Source organism: Zalophus californianus, chromosome 4 (genome assembly GCF_009762305.2).
Source record: "Zalophus californianus isolate mZalCal1 chromosome 4, mZalCal1.pri.v2, whole genome shotgun sequence".
Taxonomy (NCBI): Eukaryota; Metazoa; Chordata; class Mammalia; order Carnivora; family Otariidae; genus Zalophus; species Zalophus californianus.
The window spans coordinates 130,060,511-130,085,329 of NC_045598.1; the positions used below are offsets into that span (position 1 = coordinate 130,060,511).

Below are 24,819 nucleotides of genomic sequence, written 5' to 3' on the forward strand. Positions count from 1 at the left end.
TAGTGTATAAGTCTTTTATATCATTGATTAAATTAATTCCTGGGTATTTTACTCTTTTTGATTTCTTAATTTCTCTTTCTGATAATTCATAGATATTAGCGGAAGATTTTGTGGGAAGTTTTGTGATTACTAACTAAATCTCTTGTTATATGTGTATTCAGGTTTTTAATTTCTTCTTTTTTTTGAATTTTGAGATTTTTCATTTGAAGGTAAATCTTAATGCTATTAATTTCACAAATATGCTAATTTAAATACCCAATTCTATTTATCTAAAACACACATTGCAAACATACAAATATCTATTGTCTCCACATGTCAGAGCCCCTTCATTTCATGGGTTGGAAATGTGGAGAATAGATTCCCCTTAAACTTCAAGTCAGCTGGTGTTTCTTTACAGTTAACTTTAGCAAAATTCATACAAAATAGTAATTAACAATGATCTTCTTTACTTGTTAACTCACAAGGAAACACCTTCAAAACTGCATTTTGTTAAAGTTTCTGTACTAAAATGTAGAAAAACTGAACTACACAAATATTGAAAAGTTAAAAATTCCTTAATTTTTTATTCCTGGTACCACTACCACAATTTACAGGGCAATATACCTGATGTAATGAAAAGAAAAAGAAAATGACAAAGCTACAACAGAGAAAAGACCTCAGGAATGTACATGTAATTGACACTACATTGCATTAATCAGTAGCTGCACTTTTTGCAAACTGTGACTATGACAGTCCTGAACAAGAAGGGTTTCCTGTTTAAGCTGCAGTAACTTTTCTGACTATGGATCATCGTTCCTTCTGTGGCAGATTTTTACAGTTCCCCTAATGCCTGTGGGACGACTGTCTCAAAGCAACCTGCAGCTTTCCTGACCACTCCTTGCTGTCTCTCTTGCTAAGAGCTGTAGCCCTTTTCTTCTGAATTTTTTTTAGAAACTTCTGCTACCATATCCACCACTTCCACCACCGGATCCATAACCACCACCATGGGGACTGCCTGAGCTTCTTCCACCAAAACTGCCCCCCTTCATGGGTCCATAATTTGATTGCTGTTGTCCACTATAATTTCCAAAATCATTATAGTTCCCACCACCACAATAGTTACCACCTCCAAAAGTTCCTCCTTCATTGTAACCATCATATCCTCCACCACCACCTCCATATCTGCCTCCTTGGTTTCCATATCCTGGTCCACCACCACCATAGCCTCCTCTACTACTATAACCAGGACCACCACCAGTTGCCACCATCACCTCCAAATCCATTATATCCACCATCACCTCCTCCATAACTACCTCTGCTGCCACCACCTCCACCACCATAGCCTCCTCTTCCACCGAAGTTTCCACCATGGCCAAAGTTACCACCACCTCCAAAGTTTCCTCCATGACCCATGAAGTTGCCAGACTACTTTGAAAAGTATGGCAAGATTGAAACCATAGAAGTTATGGAAGACAGGCAGAGTGGAAAAGAGAGAGGATTTACTTTTGTAACTTTTGATGATCATGATACAGTTGATAAAATTGTTCAGAAATACCACACTATTAATGGGCATAATTGTGAAGTGAAAAAAGCCCTTTCTAAACAAGAAATGCAGTCTGCTGGATCACAAAGAGGTCGTGGAGGTGGCTCTGGCAACTTAATTTCTTCTCGAGTTAGTTTTGGTAGTTTGTGTCTTTCTAGGAATTTTTCCATTTTATTTATCTAATTTGTTGACATTCATTATATTCCCCAATACTCCTTTATATATGTATGTGTTCAGTAGGAATGTTTCCCCTTTTATTCATAGTTTTAGTAATTTGAGTCTTCTCTCTTTTTTTCCTTTGTTAAAGATCTGTCAAAATTATTGATCTTTTCATAGAACAAACTTTTGGTTTCATTGATTTTCTCTATTTTTCTATTCTCTATTTCATTATTTTAGTTGTGCTTTTTATTATTAGATTATTGACTTGAAATTAAAAAAATAGGCATGTACAGCTATAAAGTTATTCCTGAACACTGCTATTGCTGCATTCCATAGATTCTGGCATGCTGTATATTCATTTTCTTTCATTTCAAACTATATTTAAAATTCCCTTGATTTCTTCCTTGATCCATTGGTTAAAAGTGCACTGTTTAGTTTCCACATATTGTAAATTTCTCAAATTTTCTTCTCTGGATTTTTCCTCTCAAACTATTGTTAGAGAGTATGCTTTGTTTGATTTCAATATTTTAAAATTTATTGAGACTTGTTATATGGCCTAACATGTTATTTATAATGGAGTATGTTCCATGTGAATTGGAGAATGTGTATTCTGCTGTTCTATAGATGCTTGTTAGATCTAGTTGGTTTATATTGTTCAACCTGTGATTTCTTTGCTGATTTTTTGTATAGTTGTTCTATCCATTTTTGAAAGTGGGATATTGAGGTCTCCAGCCATTGTTGAATTGTCTATTTCTTCTTTCAATTCTGACAGTTTTATTTCATATAAGTTGGGATGGTTATTGGGTGCATATATATTTATAATTGCTATATCTTCTTGATGGATTCATGCTTTTATCATTATGTCTTTCTTTGACTCTAGTAACAATACTTGTCCTAAAGTCTAATTTGTCTAATATTAGTGTAGACTCTCTAGTTCTCTTTTGCTGACAATTTGCATTGTACATATTCTTCCATCATTTTACTTTCAGCGTATTTTTGTCTTTGAAATTAAAGTGTCATGTAGTCAGTATATAGTTAGATCATGATTTATTTATTTATTTATTTAATTGTTTTTGGAGAGGGAGAGGGAGGGGGAAGAGGCAGAAGGAGAGGGAAAGAGAGAATATTAAGCAGGCTCCATGCCCAGTGTGGAGCCTGACTTGGGGCTCGATCTCACAACCCTGAGATCATGACCTGAGCTGAAATCAAGAGTCAGACACTTAACTGACTAAACCACCCAGGTGCACCTAGATCAATTTTTTAAAATCAAGTCTGCCAATTTCTGACTTTTAAATGGAGAACTTCATCCATTTACATATAATATAATTATTGTTAAGGTTAAAATTTATACTTTCCATTTTGCTACTTGTTTTTTATATTTCCTTTTCCCCCTCAGTTCCTTCATTAATGTTGTCTTTTGTGTAAAATAGATATTTTCTAACATATTTCAATTCCCTTGTGATTTTTTTGGTATATATACTTTTAATTTTTTTTAATTTGAATGTACTTGACACACAATGTTACATTAGTTTTAGGTGTGCAGTATAGTGATTCAACATCTCTACATGTTATGGTTGCTCACCACAAATATAGCTACCATCTGTTACCATTCATTGTTGTTACAGTATCAATGACTATATTCCTTATGATGTACCTTTTATTACCATGACTTATTCATTCTATAACTAGAAGCCCGTATCTCCCACACCCCTTCCATTTTGCTCATCCTCCCCTTCCCTCTGGCAACCATCAGTTTGTTCTTTTTATTTATATGTCTGATTCAGTTTTCTGTTTATTTATTTGCTTTGTTTTTTAGATTCTACATATGAGTGAAATTATATGGTATTTGTCTTTCTCAGTCTGACTTATTTCCTTTGCATAATGCCTCTAGGTCCATTCATGTTGTCTCAAATGGCATGATCTTAGTCTTTTCTAAGGCTGTGTAGTAGTCCATGTATGCACACACATATGCATACACACACACACACACACACACACAACCACATTTTCCTTATCCATTCATTTATTGATGAACACTTAGGTTGCCTCTCTATCTTGGTAATTGTAAATAATGTTTCAATAAACATAAGGATGTATACACTTTTTTGGATTAGCATTTTCATTTTCTTTGGGTAAATATCCAATAGTGGAATTTTTGCATTAATTATTTCTATTTTATTTTTTTTGAGGAAACTCCATACTGTTTTCCACAGTGGCTGTACCAATTTACATTCCCACCAACAGTGTACACGGGTTCCTTTTTCTCCACATTCTTGCCAAAACTTGTTATTTCTTTTTTATTTTAGCTATTCTACCAGGTATAAGGTGATATTTCTTTGTGGACAAATTCAAGTGAGATCAAATAAATGCAAGCATTTTGAGTGGAGTCTTCCAGGGAACCACCAGACAGGTCAAATATTACTTTTTTGAGAAGGAATTTTGTTCTACTCCCTCTGTAACTGGGAATGTGAGCTGTGATTTTTTTCAAGACTAACTGGGCTGGGATATGGGACTAGTGCAAGTTAAAACAAAGTTCAATTTCTTACTGAGATTTAGCTGTTTTTCTTGATTAGATGCTTCCTGGATTGCTACAAGCCTTTTGTTAATTTCCAGAGTTCTGAAAAAGTTAATTTTGACAGGATTTTGGGCCATTTTTTGGTTGCTTTTATGGAGGGCTAAACTTTTGGAGGTACTTACTCTGCCAGTTTTGTTGATGTTACTCTGCAATTGGTTTTGATCTTAGAGAACACTAACTTTGACATCCAACTAAGTGAAGTATTATCCCCCCCCAAATTCTGTTATTCATATTCATATCCATATTGTGGACCAGTACTACAAAAAATTGCACTGTTATCATGGTTATATTTTGAATTTCTTCATAACATAATAAAAAATAAAAAAATGAATTTCTTCAAAAAATTTGTGGAAATATGTTTTCTTTCTTGCTATATAAGGAGCTATTCAGTATTCTCATTTTTTCCCTCTTGGTCCAAAGCTTAAAATATTTACTATCTGGCCCTTTAAGGAAAAAGTTTGCTGACTTCTGGTCTAATCCAAGGTCCAGAGATTTCCTTCTGTGTTTCTTCTAGAAGTTTTATAGTTTTAGGTTTCCCATTTAGATCTATTATCCATTTTGAGTTATTTTTTTATTGTTAGATATGGATCGACATTCATTTTTTCTATATGGATATGCAGTTATTCCATCACACTTTGTTGAAATAGCTGCTTTTCTCCACTACATTGTCTTTGCACCTTTGTCAAAAATCAGTTATCTATGTGTGGGTTTATTTCTGGGACTGTATTCTTTTCCTTCAATCTATTTGTTTTATATTTATGGCAGTACAGTGCTGTTTTGATTACTACAGATTCATAATAATTCTTGAAATAGGTAGTATAAGTTCTCCAACTTTATTATCACTTTTTTCCCCCAGAACTGGCTATTCTAGGTCTAGGATTTTTTTTTAAGGTCTTTAACATTTTTATATGCAATTTAGAATTAGTTTGTCAATTTCAACAAGAAAGTCTTGCTGAGATTTTTATTGGGATTATGTTGAATATATATATCAATTTGAGGAGAGTTTACATCTTAACAATATTGAGTCTTTGGACCTATGAACAAGGCATATCTCTTCATCTGTTTAGGTCTTCTTTGATTCTCTCAGCAGTATATTATTTCTAACTCCAGGGTCTTGGAAATTAAGGACTACACATACTACAGTACTAAACATAAACATGGGAACTCTGATTTTTGAGACAGGTTGCCTGGTTTTAAATTTCGACTTCACTATTTGCCGGTTGTGTGATCTTGGGAAACTCCTTGACTTCTTTGCTTCAGTTTACCATTTATAAAATGGGGGAGTGATAGTACTTATTCACAGGATTAATATGAGTTAATATATATAAATTGCTTAGGATACTTCCTAGCACAGAGTAATTAATATGTAAAGATCAGCTTTTGTATGGTGTGATAAGGAATTCATATATACATTTGATTAATACCATTAATACTGAGGGATGCTATACCTAAAACTTCTTATTGTACATGGGCAAATAGAAATTAAAGATATAGCAAGTGGCAATAATTCCAAAAACATTTTTCTTGAACCACAATCTTTATTTTTTCAAATTTTATTTAAATTCTAGTTAGTTAACATGGTAGAATTCAGTGTTTCAGTAGTAGAATTCAGTGGTTCATCACTTACATACAACACCCAGTGACCATCATAACAAGTGCCTTCCTTAATACCTATCACTCAGGGGCACCTGGGTGGCTCAGTTGGTTTAGCGGCTGCCTTCAGCTCAGGCCATGATCCCAGGGTCCTGGCATCGAGCCCCGCGTCAGACTCCCTGCTCAGTGGGGGCCCTGCTTCTCCCTCTGCCTCTGCCTGCTGCTCTGCCTATCTGTGCTCTCTCTCTCTGTCTCTGTCAAATAAATAAATAAAGTCTTTTTTTTTTAAAAGATGTGATCTTAAAAAATAAATACCTATCACCTATCTAGCCCATCCCCCACCTCCCTCCTTCCCTCCATCAACCCTCAGTTTGTTTCTTATGGTTTGCTTCCCTCTCTCTCTTTTTCCTTCCCATTTGTTCATCTGTTTTGTTTTTATAATTACACATATGAGTGAAATAATATGATATTTGTTTTCTCTGACTGACTTATTTCACTTAGCATAATACATTCTAGCCCCATCCACATCACTGCAAATGGCAAGATTTCATTTTTTTTGATGGCTGAGTAGTATTCCGTTGTATATATACACACATCTCCTTTATCCATTCATCAGTTGATGGACATTTGGGCTCTTTCCATAATTTGGCTATTGTTGATAATGCTACTATAAATATTGAGGTGCCTGTACCCCCTTCAAATCTGTATTTTTGTATCCTTTGGGTAAATACCTAGTAGTGCAATTGCTGGATTGTAATGTAGTTCTATTTTTACCTTTTTGGGGAATCTCCATACTTTTTTCCAGAGTGGCTGCACCAGTTTGCATTCCCACCAAGAGTGCAAGAGGGTTCCCCTTTCTCGGTATCTTCACATCTTCACCAACACCTGTTGTTTCCTGTGTTGTTAATTTTAGTCATTCTGACAGGTGTAAGGAGGTATCTCATCATGGTTTTGATTTTTATTTCCCTGATGATGAGTGATGTTGAGCATCTTTTCATGTGTCTGTTGCCCATCGGGATGTCTTCTTTGGAAGAGTGTCTTTTCAAGTCTTCTGCCCATTTCTTAACTGGATTCTTTGTTTCTTGGGTGTTGAGTTTGATAAGTTCTTTATAACTAAAAGCTTTATTTGCTGTTCTTTTCTAGCTCCTTTAGGTGTGAGGTTAGGTTGTGTATTTGAGACATTTCTTGCTTCTTGAGGTAGGTCTATATTGCAATTTATTTCCCTCTTAGGACTGCCTTTGCTGCACAAAAATGGGATGATTATTAAATGAAATTAGATGATATTGCATATGTAAAGTTCTTAGCATACACCTGGTATATTGCTGTTGTGATTAAATAAAAACTGGGAAACAACTTGAAAATATAAGGTATAGTAAAGGCAGGTGGTAGATATGTTATCCATGGATAACAAACAGGGACAAAGAATTATAAGACATACTCTTTTCTCTAAAAATGGTAGTTTTGTTTTAAGATTTATTTATTTATCCGACAGAATGAGAGAGCAGGGGAGCACAAGCAGTGGGAGCGGCAGAGGGAGAGGGAGAGGGAGATAGAGAAGCAGGCCCCCTGCGGAGCAGGGAGCCTGAAGCAGGGCTCAACCCCAGGACCCTGGGACCACGACCCGAGCTGAAGTCAGTCGCCTAACCAACTGAGTCAGCCACCCAGGTGCCCTAAAAATGGTAGTTTTTATAAGACTTTTTTATATGGTAGGAGAGGCAGAGCATGATGGTGGAGGAGTAGGAGACCTGGATTTCGTCTGGTCTCAGGAATTCAGTTGAATGGGGATCAAACCATTTTGAACACCTATGAACTCAACAGGAGATCGAAGAAGAGAGTAGCAACAACTCTGAACAGAGAAGCGACCACTTACTGGAAGGTAGGACGTGTGGAGAAGTGAATCCGAGGCGATATTCGGGAGGATAGATGGTGGGGGAGGGGATCTCTGTCGGCTGCTTCTGGCAGGTGATAGAGCCGCGGAGCACAAAATTGGAACTTTTAGAAGTCGGCTCCGCTGAGGGACGTCACTCCAGTGGCTAAGCGGGAGGTGGAACCCTCATGGGACAGTGTGGTCTCAGGACCCTCGGGGTCACAGAAAGACCGGGGGTGCCTGAGTGTGGCAGAGCTCCCAGGTATCAGAGCGGAGAAGCCGGCTGGAGAGACGGAGCCGAGGCGTGGGCTCTCAGCTCGGGGTTGCCATAAACTGTGATCCGCGGCCCAGTCGGGCCACTGCTCCTCCAGCAGGGACCCAACAAGCGGCAGAGCCGGGGAGACTCCCCTTCCTCCCCCGGGAGGAGCAGCGTGGGAGCACACCACAGGGATCTGCTGGGTTTGGAGACTCCACACGGGGTTGGGTGCCAGAGATAGAAACGCTTGGTCACAGACCAGGTGAGCACGGAGTGCGGCCGGCGACCGGGGAGACGGGAGTGATTGACTGCTTTTCTCTGGGGGCGCACTGAGGAGCGGGCCCCGAGTTCTCGGCTCCTCTGGGAGGAGACTGGGAGGCCACCATTTTCACTCTCATCCTCCAAAGCTGTACCGAGAGCTTGCAGGGAACAAAAGCTCCCGAGAGCAAACCCGAGCAGATTGCTTAGCCTGGACCAGCAAGGGTGGGGCAATTCCGCCTCCAGTAAAGACATTTGGTAACCACGGCAATAGGCCTCTCCCCCAGAAGATCAGCACGAACAGCCAGCCAAGACCAAGTTTACCGATCAAGGAGAATGGGAGAACTCTAGCGCTAGGGGAATACTGCACATAGAATTCATGGCTTTTTTACCATGATTCATTAGTTTTTCAAAGTTAATTTTTTAACCATTTTTTTTTGAATTTTTCTTTTTCCCTTTTTCAACCAACATTTTATCAATCCCTTTTTAAAAAGAATTTTTTATTTTTCATTTTTAGAGTCATAGTCTCTCCCTTCATAGTAGTTGCCCTTATTTTTGGCATATATATATAAGTTGTTCTCTCTTTAAAATTTTGAGATACAGTTTCTTCTAACGGATCAAAATATACCCTAAATCTCTAGTGTATGGCTTTGTTCTAGTCTCCTGCCTGATCACATTCTCTCCCTTTTTTTTTTAAATTTTCTTCTTTCTTTTTTCAAACAACTTCTTATCAATTCCTTTTATAAAATCTTTTGTAATTTTCATCTTTACAGTCATCTTCCATCCCTTCATTGTATCAACCCTTATTTTGTACATATATAAGTCTTTCTTTCTTTACAATTTTAGGAGGCACTATCTTCTAACAGACCAAAATACACCCAAAATCTTCTGTGTGGCACTGATCTATGCACTAGCCTGATCATATTTGATCGTATTCTGTTTCTTTTTTGTTTTGTTCTGTTTTTGTTTGTTTTTATCTTTTTCTTTTTCTTTTTCTTTTCTTTCTTTCCCTTTTTTTCCCCTGGTTTCAGGTCTTTTCTGATTTGTTTAGAGTATATTTTCTGGGGACGTTGTTAACCTGTTAGTATTTTGTTCTCTCATTCATCTATTCTCCTCTGGACAAAATGACAAGATGAAAGAAATCACTTCATTAAAAAGAACAAGAGGTAGTACCGTCTGCCAGGGACCTACTCAATATGGACATTAGTACGATATCGGACCTAGAGTTCAGAATCATGATTTTAAAGATACTAGCTGGGCTTGAAAAAAGCATGGAAGTTATTAGAGACACCCTTCCTGGAGAAATAAAAGAACTAAAATCTAACCAAATCGAAATCAAAAAGGATATTAATGAGGTGCAATCAAAAATGGGGGCACTAACTGCTAGGAAAAATGAGGCAGAAGAGAGAATCAGTGATATAGAAGACCAAATGATGGAAAATAAAGAAACTGAGAAAAAGAGAGATAAACAACTACTGGATTACGAGGGCAGAATTCGAGAGATAAGCAATACCATAAGACGAAACAACATTAAAATAATTGGGATCCCAGAAGAAGAAGAAAGAGAGAGAGGGGCAGAAGGTATATTGGAGCAAATTATAGCAGAGAACTTCCCTAATTGTGGGGAAGGAAACAGGCTTCAAAATCCAGGAGGCACAGAGAACCCCTCTCAAAATCAGTAAAAATAGGTCAACACCCCGACATCTAATAGTAAAACTTACGAGTCTCAGAGACAAAGAGAAAATCTTGAAAGCAGCTCAGGAGAAGAGATATGTAACCTATAAAGGTAGGAACATTAGATTGGCAACAGACCTATCCACAGAGACCTGGCAGGCCAGAAAGGACTGGCATGATATCTTCAGAACACTAAACAAGAAAAATATGCAGCCAAGAATACTATATCCAGCTAGGCTCTCATTGAAAATTGAAGGAGAGATAAAAAGCTTCCGGGACAAACAAAAACTAAAGGAATTTGCAAATACGAAACCAGCCCTCCAAGAAATATTGAAAGGGGTCCTCTAAGCCAAGAGAGAGCCTAATGGCAGCATGGACCAGAAAGGAACACAGACAATATACAGTAACAGTCACCTTACAGGCAATACAATGGCACTAAATTCATATCTTTCAATAGTTACCCTGAATGTAAATGGGCTAAATGCCCCAATCAAAAGACACAGGCTATCAGATTGGATTAAAAAACAAGACCCATCCATATGCTGTCTGCAAGAGACTCATTTTAGATCCAAAGACACCCCAACATTGAAAGTGAAGGGGTGGAAAACCATTTACCATGCTAATGGACACCAAAAGAAAGCTGAGGTGGCAATCCTTATATCAGACAAATTAGATTTTAAAACAAAGACTGTAATAAGAGATGAGGAAGGACACTATGTCCTACTTAAAGGGTCTATCCAACAAGAAGATGTAACAATTGTAAATATCTATGCCCCTAACATGGGAGCAGCCAATTATATAAGGCAATTAATAACAAAAGCAAAGAAACACATTGACAACAATACAATAATAGTGGGGGACTTTAACAGCCCCTGACTGAAATGGACAGATCATCTAAACAAAAGATGAACAAGGAAATAAAGACTTTAAATGACACACCTGACCAAATGGACTTTACAGACATATTCAGAACATTCCATCCCAAAGCAACGGAATACACATTCTTCTCTAGTGCCCATGGAACATTCTCCAGAACTGATCACATCCTAGGTCACAAATCAGGTCTCAACCACTACTAAAAGATTGGGATGATTCCCTGCATATTTTCAGACCACAATGCTTTGAAACTAGAACTCAATCACAAGAGGAAAGTTGGAAAGAACTCAAATACGTGGAGGCTAAAGAGCATCCTACTAAAGAATGAATGGGTTAACCAGGAAATTAAAGAAGAATTAAAAAAATTCATAGAAACCAATGAAAATGAAAACACAACTGTTCAAAACCTTTGGGATACAGCAAAGGCAGTCCTAGGAGGAAAGTATATAGCAATACAAGCCTTTCTCAAGAAACAAGAAAGGTCTCAAATACACAACCTAGCCCTACACCTAAAGGAGCTAGAGAAGAAAACAGCAAATAAAGCCTAAACCCAGCAGGAGAAGAGAAATGATAAAGATCAGAGCAGAAATCAATGAAATAGAAACCAAAAGAACAGTAGAACAGATCAACGAAACTAGGAGCTGGTTCTTTGAAAGAATTAACAAGATTGATAATCCCCTGGCCAGACTTATCAAAAAGAAAAGAGAAATGACACTAATCAACAAAATCATGAATGAAAGAGGAGAGATCACAAACAACACCAAAGAAATACAAACAATTATAAGAACATATTATGAGCAACTCTATGCCAGCAAATTAGATAACCTGGAAGAAATGGATGCATTCCTAGAGATGTATCAACTACCAAAATTGAACCAGGAAGAAATAGAAAACCTGAACAGACCTATAACCACTAAGGAAATTGAAGCTGTCATCAAAAATCTCCCAACAAACAAAAGCCCAGGGCCAGATGGCTTCCCAGGGGAATTCTACCAAACATTTAAAGAAGAATTAATACCTATTCTCCTGAAACTGTTCCAAAAAAGAGAAATGGAAGGAAAACTTCCAAACTCATTTTATGAGGCCACCATTACCTTGATCCCAAAGCCAGACAAAGACCCCATCAAAAAGGATAATTTCAGACCAATATCCTTGATGAACATGGATGCAAAAATTCTCACCAAAATACTAGCCAGTAGGATCCAACAGTACACTAAAAGGATTATTCACCATGACCAAGTGGGATTTATCCCTGGGCTACAAGATTGGTTCAACATCTGCAAATCAATCAACGTGATACAATACATTAACAAAAGAAAGAACAAGAATCATATGATCCTCTCAATAGATGCAGAAAAAGCATTTGACAAAGTACAGCATCCTTTCTTGATCAAAACTCTTCAGAGTATAGGGATAGAGGGTACATACCTCAATATCATAAAAGCCATCTACGAAAAACCTACAGCGAATATCATTGTCAATGGGGAAAAGCTGAGAGCTTTTCCCCTAAGGTCAGGAACGCGGCAGGGATGTCCACTCTCACCACTGCTATTCAACATAGTATTAGAAGTCCTAGCCACAGCAATCAGACAACAAAAAGAAATCAAAGGCATCCAAATCGGCAAAGAGGAAGTCAAACTCTCACTCTTTGCAGATGATATGATACTTTATGTGGAAAACCCAAAAGACTCCACCCCAAAACTGCTAGACCTCATACAGGAATTCAGTAAACTGGCAGGATATAAAATCAATGCACAGAAATCGGTGGCATTCCTATACACCAACAACAAGACAGAAGAGAGACAAATTAAGGCGTCGATCCCATTTACAATTGTCCTCAAAACCATAAGATACCTAGGAATAAATTTAACCAAAGAGGCAAAGGATCTGTACAGAGAAAACTATAAAATACTCATGAAAGAAATTGAGGAAGACACAAAGAAATGGAAAAACGTTCCATGCTCATGGATTAGAAGAACCAACATTGTGAAGACGTCAATGCTACCTAGAGCAATCTACACATTCAATGCAATCCCCATCAAAAAACCATCCACTTTTTTCAAAGAAATGGAACAAATAATCCTAAAATTTGTATGGAACCACAAGAGACCTCAAATAGCCGGAGGAATGTTGAAAAAGAAAGCAAAGCTGGCGGCATCACAATTCCAGACTTCTGGCTCTATTAGAAAGCTGTCATCACCAAGACAGTATGGTACTGGCACAAAAACAGACACACAGGTCAATGGAACAGAATAGAGAGCCCAGAAATGGACCCTCAATTCTATGGTCAACTCATCTTTGACAAAGCAGGAAAGAATGTCCAATGGAAAAAAGACAGTCTCTTCAACAAATGGTGTTGGGAAAATTGGAGAGCCACATGCAGAAGAATGAAACTGGACCATTTCCTTACACCACACACAAAAATAGACTCCAAATGGTTGAAAGACCTAAATGTGAGACAGCAGTCCATCAAAATCCTAAAGGAGAACACCTCCTTTAGGATTCAGAGGCAGCAACCTCTTCGACCTCAGCCACAGCAACTTCTTCCTAGAAACATCTCCAAAGGCAAGGGAAGCAAGGGCAAAAATGAACTATTGGGACTTCATCAAGATAAAAAGCTTTTGCACAGCAAAAGAAACAGTCCACAAAACCAAAAGACAACCGACAAATGGGAGAAAATATTTGCAAATGACATATCAGATAAAGGACTAGTATCCAAAATCTATAAAGAACTTATCCAACTCGACACCCAAAGAACAAATAATCCAATCAAGAAATGGGCAGATGACATGAACAGACATTTTTCCAAAGAAGACATTCAAATGGCCAACAGATACATGAAAAAGTGCTCAACATCGCTCGGCATCAGGGAAATCCAAATCAAAACCTCAATGAGATACCACCTCACACCCGTCAGAATGGCTAAAATGAACAAGTCAGGAAATGACAGATGTTGGCGGGGATGCGGAGAAAGGGGAACCCTCCTACACTGTTGGTGGGAATGCAAGCTGGTGCAACCCCTCTGGAAAACAGTATGGAGGTTCCTCAAACAGTTGAAAATAGAGCTACCATACGATCTAGCAATTGCACTACTGAGTATTTGCCACAAAGATACAAATGTAGGGATCCAAAGGGGTACGTGTACCCCGATGTTTATAGCAGCAATGTCCACAATAGCCAAACTATGGAAAGAGCAAAGATGTCCATCGACAGATGAATGGATAAAGAAGATGTGGTATATATACACAATGGAATATTATGCAGCCATCAAAAGGAATGGGATCTTGCCATTTGCAACGAGGTGGATGGAACTGGAGGGTGTTATGCTGAGTGAAATAAGTCAATCAGAGAAAGACATGTATCATATGACCTCACTGATATGAGGAATTCTTAATCTCAGGAAACAAACTGAGGTTTGCTGGAGTGGTGGGGGGTGGGAGGGATGGGGTGGCTGGGTGATAGACATTGGGGAGGGTATTGCTATGGTGAGCGCTGTGAATTGTGCAAGACTGTTGAATCACAGATCTGTACCTCTGAAACAAATAATGCAATATATGTTAAGAAAAAAAAAAGAAGAAGAAGATAGCAGGAGGGGAAGAATAAAGGGGAGTAAATCGGAGGTGGATATGAACCATGAGAGTCGATGGACTCTTAAAAACAAACTGAGGGTTCTAGAGGGGAGGGGGGTGGGGGGATGTGTTAGCCTGGTGATGGGTATTAAAGAGGGCACGTTCTGCGTGGAGCACTGGGTTATATGCACAAACAATGAATCACGGAACACTACATCAAAAACTAATGATGTAATGTATGGTGATTAACATAACAATAAAAAATTAAAAAAAGACTTTTTATATGGTAGCTGAATCTAGTATGTGTAATCGTGAAAATATATCTTGAATCTGTTTACATTTCTCCATCTCTGCTGCCATTTTCCTAGACCACTATCATTTCTTGCATAAATGACAACATCATTTCTTGCATAAAGAACAACAATCCAACAGGTGTTTTTTTTTGTCTTATCTCTTTCCAATTGATTTCCCCATAGTAATGAGAGCAAATGACTTTTAGAAATGTGAATAGGTTTATGTTAGTTCTCAGCTTAAGACACTTGACTGGTTTCCCATTGTATTTATAAATAAAATCAAAACTTTGTGTCATGGAATACAGGTCTTACATGTTCTACCCTATGTTACTTACCTTTCTAATTCCAGTGTTCTTTTTCCTTATTATACTCTATCCACAATGGTCTCCTCTCAGGTGTTTAGGTGTCATACTCCTTTATGCTTTAGCACTTTTGTTTGGGTCATCTGCTTGTGACGAGGGATAGAAGCAGAAAAATGTTCACCTTCAGCCCAGAAGGCTGACCTGTAGCCTGCATAGTTTCAATAAGGATCAAATACATGCTGGTTGCTATATTCTTAAAGGGTCTCATGACTGCCTGTATATCTCACTGATAGTTAATATCAGGCTGAATGATAAGCACCAGAGAAATCTTGTAAAAGTTGTTTTGAGTAGAAATTCAAAGAAAACATTTATTATTTATTACTCCCTGCACATCCCCTCCTCCTTGAGCACTAAGCAAATAAACACTAGCTTCATACAGCAAAAGTGCAGCTCTTTCTACCCATGGGTCCTGTTCCTGTGCTACTTAAATAAACTTACTAAATTGCACCATAAAATGTCTCAAGATTTCTTTCTTGACCATTTTGCTCAACCATCCCACAACATTTTTAGTGGCCCAGACAGGGATAATGGAGTAAATCCAAGAGTGTCAGTGCAACTTGGTAAGTCTTCTTTACTGCCAGTCTTTGTTTCTTACCTGTTCTTTCTCTTTTTTGGGGGGAGATGTTCTGAATAGTACAAACTTTCAAAGTACATCTTGCCCGAGTGCTCAGGAAATAATTTCTTTCTTGTGGCTACTCTATGGAGAGGGACAAACTAATGCCATCCAGCTGGACACCAGTACCTTGGCTGTAATGGTGTTGGGCTCAGAAATCAGGCTTTCCCTCTTTTTACTTGTTCTTTTAATATTTGTATTCTTCTCGGGTACTGGATGGACATACATGTCATTAGGGCAGTCGCCGATCTTAAAACTCCCATTTAAGGCTTCCCCCTGAAAAACCCAGTGTGATCTCTTGCTGAGCATAAAATCTAAGATATGTCTGACTGCATGCTTCCCAAAAGGGACCAGCTGGAGCTATTACCCAATTGGGGTACTCATCCAACTGGAGACCACTCCCTTGAGACTGGATCATGGATAAAGCTCACAAGAAAGTTTCCTGGATTAGATAGGGGTTCCATACTTTCATTTTTTTTTTCATGTCTCTCATTTGTCTTTACCCATGGGTTCTTTGGTGTTCTCGGTCCTCCTTTCAGATTGAAAGGTTTTCTAACTTAGATATGTGATACTTAATATGATATAAAATAGCTGCCTGTTCTTAACAAAAGCCAGGACCTCTACCCCATAAATACTAGATCTAGAGGCTTACAAAGGATATTATTATTGGTCACCAAATATATCAATTACCCCAAAATAGAAAGAGGCAGCCCCAATCTCTGGGGCATTTCAGTCCATTCACAGGCACTTATTATAGTCTAGAAGGCAATGGGGAACCGAAGGTAGGTAGTACAGAGGTATCAGAGTGGTCAGGAAAGAGGGATGCCTCCCTGAACCTCAGGAACCTTCAGCAATATTCCTAATGGGACGCCATTTAGAAGCAGAGGGGAATTTTGGTAATGGACTCCTAGTTAGTTAAAGTACTCTCCTTGTTTTATAAGAATTAACTATGGGATCACCTTTTTTGATCTCAAAGCATTCCTTCTTAGGTTGTCTCCTAGCATATTAAAGTCAATTTGGATTTAAAGAAAAAGCATCCTAAGCTGTTGGGCTATAAAAGATAGAACCCCCCCCCCCCAACAAGGTGCCCAACTCTCTTGTAAACAGGTTGCTGCAAAGATCCTGTACCTGCCTCCCTCTGTTCTTCCTCAGTCATGTGTCTACTCTTTGTTTCCTTCTTCTTTTGTGTGTCAGATCTGGAATATACCTTGAGAGGACAGGATGAATATTGCTTGACTCTTGTCATATGTGGGGTTTTCTCCCTCATTCATTTCCTGGGTTAATGGCTATGATAATTGGTGCCAATTGTCTGCTTAGTTTACCTTGGAATGGGGACTTGAAGGAATATTCCAAAGCATCTGCCAAAATTCCTTTTGTTTTGGGGAGGTTCCCTGTCTTTTCTGGCCTGACATGGACTGCCTATTTTCACTTTTTGTTGGTGGGAAGAAAACGTATCTGTTCACCTGTCTGAGCTGGCAAGCTTTAGGGTGGGGAGTCTTCTTTCATTGCCCTCTGGGCTTTTATCTGTCTCCAGCCTTGCTGGCAGCACCTCACCTCTTTTGCCTCCTCCTCCCTCTCCTCCTATTTCTGCATTACCGTACGTAGGTCCAGCTTTCATATCTGGCTCCTGTAGAATCCTCCATGCCTCTGGCACCACTGACTTCTATTCCTACTACCATTACTATCACAGAGCAAAGGGCACCCCAAGCTGTTGGGCCACCTCCTTATGAGGTTCAATGAGCACCTCCTGAATCAACATGGAAATGTCCAAGGGTTACCTTGGACTTAAACTTCCCACTTCATTTCCCCACAGGTGCCCCTGGTAAAAATTGACAGTGTGGAACAAATTGATTGACTTTTAGTGGACCCAGGTGCACAGCATTTACTATGAAACTTTCATTCTTCCAAAGTTTACTAAAGATCAGTCAAATTGATCTTTACAAAAGATCAGTCAGCTCCCATTATCTCTGTTGCAATTGTCAGCTCCCATTATCTCTGTTGCAATTGTCAGCAAAAAGATGATCTTAATGATGGTTAATGTTGTCTGTCTCATAAGAGTTTTCATGAATTACTGTTAACAGGTTGTATAAATAAAAAGGTTTATCAGTAAAACTTTTAAGTAGCTTTCAAAATTTTTAGTAACCTGAACCTTTGAAGTTTTGCTAAATTAAATGAAAAATTGGATTGAATTCATTGGATATCTAAGTCTTTTCCAAATAAGATAAAATACTAAAGCATTGGTTACTGAACGTAGGTTTAATTTGCCTTGGTTTCTTATCGTGGAGAAACTAAGGATACTTGGGTCTGTTGGCAAATATGTTTTATTGAAAGATTGTACTATGGAAAAACATGTTTTATTGAAATTATGAAATGTATTCATGAATTTCAGATCTAAAGAGCTCTGGTGTAACAGCTCACAATTGGTTACTACCTAATTTTCACTGAAGCTAAGGTTTCTAAGAGTTAAAATTCTGCTCAATGTAATTAAGACTGATGAAAATAAGGTAAGCAAATCTGTACGTAGGAAAATAGGAGATATATGAGAAAGATATAAGGAATGGAAATATATTTTGTTGAGAGAAAAAGAAGGTAATTTTGTTCTAAAATGAGACTGGAGAGAAAAGGTTTAGGATAAAATCTGAATGAAAAAGAAGGCTTGTGAAGGGAAATCTTTGGAAAAGAATTTTATGTGTGGTCAGGACTGAGGTTGAAAGAATGGACTTTAAAAGTACACTGATATAAGACTGAAATTCTGCTTTTCTCTTTGTTAAAAAGATAGAGTTTTCTTGGATTGTTGTTCTGCTCTTGATAAGAAAACATAAACAGGGGCGCCTGGGTGGCTCAGTCGTTAAGCATCTGGCTTCGGCTCAGGTCATGATCCCTGGGTCCTGGGATCGAGCCCTGCATCATCGGGCTCCCCGCTCTGCGGGAACCCTGCTTCTCCCTCTCCCACTCCCCCTGCTTGGGTTCCCTCTCTTGCTGTGTCTCTCTCTGTCAAATAAATAAATAAAATCTTAAAAAAAAAAAAACAAACATAAAGTTTTTTTTCTTTATCTGCCCAGAAAAACAAAAGTTCCTATGGTTTGTCTTTATCAGGTCTTTGATTACTTAAGAATGTTATAAACTTCTTAGTGTTAAAGGAGCTAAGTTTTGCTAACAACCAAATAGCTTCCTGTAGAATCCCTTATTGCCACCTTGGTTAAATATAAATATTAAATTTATAATGATCTGTAATCCTATTTAGGTATGTGCTTTAAAACTTTCTAAGGTTTTTAACAAACCTCCCAAGATTGAAATGGCAAATGAAACCTTTTTTGACTAATTAGGTTTGTTTTATTTGATATGTTAAGTTACTTAGAAAGCACTGTCAAACCAATAATGATAAGCCTCAGGTTGTATTGTAAGGGTAAATGCTCTAACTCTTCTAGAAAATATATGAAATTCCTGAAGTTTTAATATGTTCCAGTATAAGGTCATTACTTGAATTATTGAAATGTGTGTCACAGAAATAACCAGATTTCTTTGTCAATTTCATTATAGTAAATTCTCATATCAGATCTTAAATCATGTCCATTTCTGAGTTGGTTTTTTTTTTTTTTGTCATTAATAGTCATTGTTCTGATTCTCTTGCAAAATGTGTTTCATTTCAAGGAGATTCATAAAATGGACCTTTGACAAATACAGGTTTTTGATATCTGTAAAATCATAATTCTGAACTGGGTAAGAATTTCCAGAACTAATGGGAAAGCATTCAAACAGAACAAAAATTAATAACATAGGACTGAATAAATTGAGGAAGATGATTTCAGTTTTTTTTATGACTCTTGTTGGAAACATTGCTAGTTCTTTAATGTTTGCCCTTCTAGATTTAAGGAAACTTTCTCTTAAGATATCCATGACTTACAGAAATATGATCAAATATTCCTTTGCGAAAAAATTGAAACTTCTAACTTTTCTCCCTACCTGAACCCTTCAGAATTCAGAAACTATCAATGAGTATTCTTTCTCTCATGGCAATTCAATGAGAATCTGTTCTCCTTGTAACAGCACACCATTGGAAACATTGGTTATATTACCAAGGCTTTGACTGGGATGTCATATTTGAGAGAGACATGCATAGACTCAGGTATGACCAGACAGCTTTATGGAAATATGGTTGACTTTATGGAGCCAATAAAGCCCCTTGAGCATGTTAGCTTGATACCTTGCTTACAGATTTCCCATCAGCCTTATCAGGTGAATAAAGAATGTCACTTCATGGCAGGTGCAGGAAACCTTAGGATATTGTGGGGACCTCATGAAGAGAAATATCCCCAAATCCACAGGTATTGCAGGCAGGTCTGACAACAAATATTTGGCTTGGCTCTGGCCTCGAGAGGCTATTAAAAGTTCAATCTAGAGATTCTTTATAAAAAAAATTCTAGCAAAGCAGATTTTAAGTGATTTTAGTGATCAATCACTATTCTTGCTGAGCTTATATAAATAATTAGGCCAAGTTTGTTAAAATTGGACTTGTTTTACAAATGAATTGTCTTGATTTGGCTATCTCTAGAAATAAGGGTGAATTGAGAGAGAAAAATTATGTTTCAATAATGCATCCTTATGAATATTAGATTCTAGATTTGATTGTCTTTAAATATTTGTTGTTTGTCTAAGCTAGACAACTGGAGGTAAACTTCAGAGAGATTGCCATAATACCTTATATAGAGACGATGTTCCTGCTTTTTACTTGGTGGGGGACCCTGTGGACATATGATTATTTAAACAGCTGGACAATGGGTTGGACACCCCAACAATTGTGTAACCCAGCTCTCACCTTGATCAATTCTATGTGGCTGGGATTACAAAATTCCTTAAAAGTCAGAGTATACCCCACTCCATGGGGTTAACTATGAACCTGTGGAGATAATGGATGGCCCCACCTTCCTTATAATTGGATTGGGAAAATGCACTTGGGGATGCCCTTATCTACCAGGACACATCATCTCCCACTTGCCAGTAATTTCTTGTGATTAGGATATTGTTAAGGTTAGACATCAGGCAAAGAAAGCTTCTTAATGGTTTTATTCCTTAGCCATATTTGTCCTGGGAAGCTAGTATCGATGCAAAATTACAAATAGAGGCTTTAGCCAAGCATATAGTGGCCACCTTTAACCAAACCCAACATGAAGTCACCCCAATTCCAGCACAGATAGGGATATTTTTATTACTAAAAAGAATGTTTCTTGCTGGCCTATGGTAAATGTTACATGAGACTTTCCAGGCCGTAAGAGGCCTTTTTTTTTTTTAATCCTCAAACTATCAGAATTTTAACTGAATATGCCAACCCACAGATAGGCTCATGACAACAAATTCCTTATGTAGTCCTTCCTATCAATATACCCAGGAAGGATCATATTAAATATAGAATGTATATATGTGGCTTACTCCTACACTAGGACAACTAAGCCAAAGGGCTTTTTTTATGTTGGAAACAGAAAAACCATATCCTTGATTTACGGCCCAAAGATACTCGCCAAATGGGATGCTCCCTGCAGAAGCCTGTGACCATACCATTATTTTATAGGCAACTGATTGCTTTACTACTGACTGGACAAGGCAACCAGACATCAGATGGCTAGCACCTAATGGAACACAGTGGTTATGTGGGCCAAATTTGTGGCCATGTATTCCACCAGGCTGGATTGGAACATGTACTATAGGTTATGCCTGGATGCATGGCTGTGGCACTAAGACTACCATAAGTCCAGCTGATCTTCCATATATGAAACAATGATGGACAAGATCCATGTTCTGTTGGTATGACCATCTATCTGACATTGATTTTTTTTCTATCAGGTTTAGAAAATGTCATATGGCATATGGATGCCCTTGATGAATACACAATTAAGGCCTTAAATGACTCAAATAGCATTACATTATTAAATACTAAGTTAACTCAAATGTGTAAAGCAATTCTATAAAATGGATTGGTATTAGATATCTTATAGCAGCACAAAGAGGAACATGTGCTATTATTAAAATGGAATGTTGCATCTACATTCCAGATTATGACAAAAATATAACAGGATTACTTACTGATATAAATAAAAAATTGCTTTTAAAGACCCTACATAGCACTTAATGATTGGTTAAATTCCTGGTTGGGAGGTGGACTATGGTCTACCCTAAAGGGTCTCTTTATCATACTTCTTATTTTTATTATAGTATTAATCCTAATATGTTGTCTCTTTCACTTTTTTCTCTCCTATTGTTGAGATACATGCAAGCAATTCTTGACTCCTTCGCCCAGCTGACAGATAGTCCTTATGACTCAAGACAAATTCACCTGAATGTCCACTCTGCACTCTACAACAATGGCCTTCCATAACTGTTACTTCTAGGGAAAGATAGTGACCAATTTTGGTCCATAGATAGGGATATCTTTACAACCCCTGTCAGCTTGAAGAAGTTCAAGAGGCTGGGCCCTTCGCCCTTTAACAACCTTAAAGATTTAAGGATCAACAATTGGTCAGGGGGGAAATGATGAAGGATAGAAGCAGAAAAATGTTGACCTATAGCCTGCATAGTTTTGATAAGGATCAAATACATGCTGGTTGCTATATTCTTGAAGGGTGTCATGACTGCCTGTACGTGTCACTGATAGTTAATATTGAACTGAATGATAAGCACCAGAGAAATCTTGTCAAAGTAGTTTTATGAGTAGAAATTCATAAAAAACATTTATAATCTAATACTCCCTGCATGCCCCTTCCCCCTTGAGCACTAAGCATATAACCATTATACAGCAAAAGTGTAGCTCTTGCTGCCCATGGGTCTTGTCCCTGGGCTACTTAAATAAACTTGCTAAGTTATACCATAAAACATCTCGAATTCTTTCTTCACCATTGTGCTCAATAATCCTGCAACACTTGAAGTGCTTTTTAATGTGATTTTTTTACATCACTAGCTCATTTTCATCTTTCAAAATTGAGCTTAAGTCCTCAGAGAGTCTTTCCCTGGTCACCCTATCTAAAAATCATTCCCCATCCAAGCACTGTTATTTCCTATTACAGTGCCTTGTGTATTTTTCTTTTGTAGCATCTTTCTTACCTTATAATCACATTCTGTTTATTTGCTAATTTAATAATTTATTGACTATCTCTTACCTAGACTAAAATGTTCATGAGTATAGTGATTATCACTTTTATTTATTGTAATATCACCAAATTTTAAACTGTGATTGTTTAACACCATATAACCAGTGTCTAGAACTTTGTTAAATGAATGATTGAATGAATGTATCTGAAGGTTCTCAGAGATTGTGAAGAAATCTATGAAATTTGGGGGCAATTGGCCATACATATTGGTAGCATTAGACAATATTTGTGCTGTATTGTACAGAATACATTTGATGGTCTGGGACTTTTGTTTGCACTGACTTGCTATTGGTAAATGTAACTAGGGATTGAGTGGTCTTAGAGGCTGTGCCATTTTGACATACCTCTCCTAAGTCATTACTAGAGAATTGAGTTACACTGACCTGTTTACAGTGTGGTTGTAGTTTGGCAAGGCCAGGTCTATGGCTGGCCATCCGTGTCTTAGGTGCTTCTGGTAGCTCTGGAATGATGAGACAAAAGCACTCCTGTCTTTCTAAAGCTGATGAAGAACAGACTTCTTCCCTGGAATGGGGCCGAACGGTAATGTGCCTCTAAGGACTGCACTGAGTAAACCTTTAGAGCAAGGTACAGTCAAAGCTGATTAAAATCACACTATTTCATAACACTGCTTACAGGCAAAGACATACACCAGGAAGCTGCAAAGAAAGAGAGCTGGCTGCCCAGTGAACAGCAGCCTGGATCTATTCTAGCACCCCTTGAGCCATTTCTTTAGTATTGCATAGGAATTGATTTCCTGCTTTGTTTATTACACCTCCAGCTTCCTCTCTGAGTCTGACTTATTGATAAGATGGCTGTAGATGTCTTAGTCGAGATAACATGAATGTTTCTCTGTTGCTTCCTTGAAAAAAAAGATTTAGTGATATCTTAGGAAGATTGAGAAAAAGAATCATACCTCTTAGAAGTCTGTAGTATGTTAATAACATATAAAGAGTTGCCATTCTTTCTCTGAGAGATGGGACTGTATTTCCAGGAAACTGTCCACTAGCATTCTAGTATTCAGTCTCTGAGTGGTGACGAAAAAAGTGTTGCTCCTGGAATTTAAAGAATGGCTCAAATTATCAGTGTTACTTAACAGTGTGAGCACTTTAAGAAAGTCATTTAACATCTCCGAGCCTTAATTTCTTCATGTAAAATAGAAATAACAGCTGCTTTACCTAACTCATAGTGTTGTTTTAAAAATCAAATAAAATATTGGATGTGAGGATACTTTGTATACTGTAAAGCTCTTTGCAAATATAAAGTACTTTTGTCCTTAGCAAAGCTTTTTTCCCTCTCCTTTCTTTAAAGAAAATGTTAACATTCTCCAATCATTAGTTAATTATTCCTCTAGGGCCACAGTTTTTTGTTTTTTGTTTTTTTGTTTTTTTCCAGACAGAACAGGTGTCAGGTTCTATGATGTGATTTGGAGGAAAGTGGAAAGGAAACCCTAGAGTCTTTTAAGTGACCTGCCAGTTTTCAAAAAGAAGGCTGGTTCATATAAAACCCTTTTTCTTGTCATGTCTCTTCTAGCAAGGCCCCTATGGAAGTACAAACTTCAAATAGCATATACTTGAAAGAATATCATTAGCATGTGTTTATTAAAGGGGATTCTAGATGCATTAATTTAATAGACCTAAACCATTACTTCACTGTAAAGGAAAATAAACACCTTCCACATATCTATCCATACCTATATATGTATATTAAAATACATAGAATTAAAATCAGTTTATTTATAATTAAAAATTGGTTTAATTCATTGTATGGCATAATATTTTAAAATATTTTTTCCTAAGCAACATTTTTTTATTAAAACCAATCTGATTTTCATCCTCTGAATTTCATCAGTACAGTTATAGTGGTTTAATTATAGGTCTTGCCCATTTATCCTAATTGTCATAGAAGAAGATCTTGTCAACATTATTTTAGATAGTTTGGGAAGAATAGAATATTTGTGGCCATGACCAATACAAGTAGAAGATAAAGAATTCTTTCTTAATATTTAAATCTAATTTACCCAAACTATTATACTTACTTACATTTGCCACAAAATTTAGAAATAT

The 24,819-nt window shown here is 37.5% G+C and overlaps 1 pseudogene across 1 annotated transcript; it reads right to left on the reverse strand.

The window, feature by feature from the left end:
* Positions 1 to 206: 206 nt before the first annotated feature.
* LOC113925784 lies at positions 207 to 23,190 on the reverse strand (annotated as a pseudogene). The gene is made up of 2 exons (XR_003521056.1): positions 23,101 to 23,190; positions 207 to 1,404 (listed from the first exon to the last, which is right to left on the reverse strand). The product of XR_003521056.1 is annotated as a heterogeneous nuclear ribonucleoprotein A3-like (transcript).
* Positions 23,191 to 24,819: the final 1,629 nt, after the last annotated feature.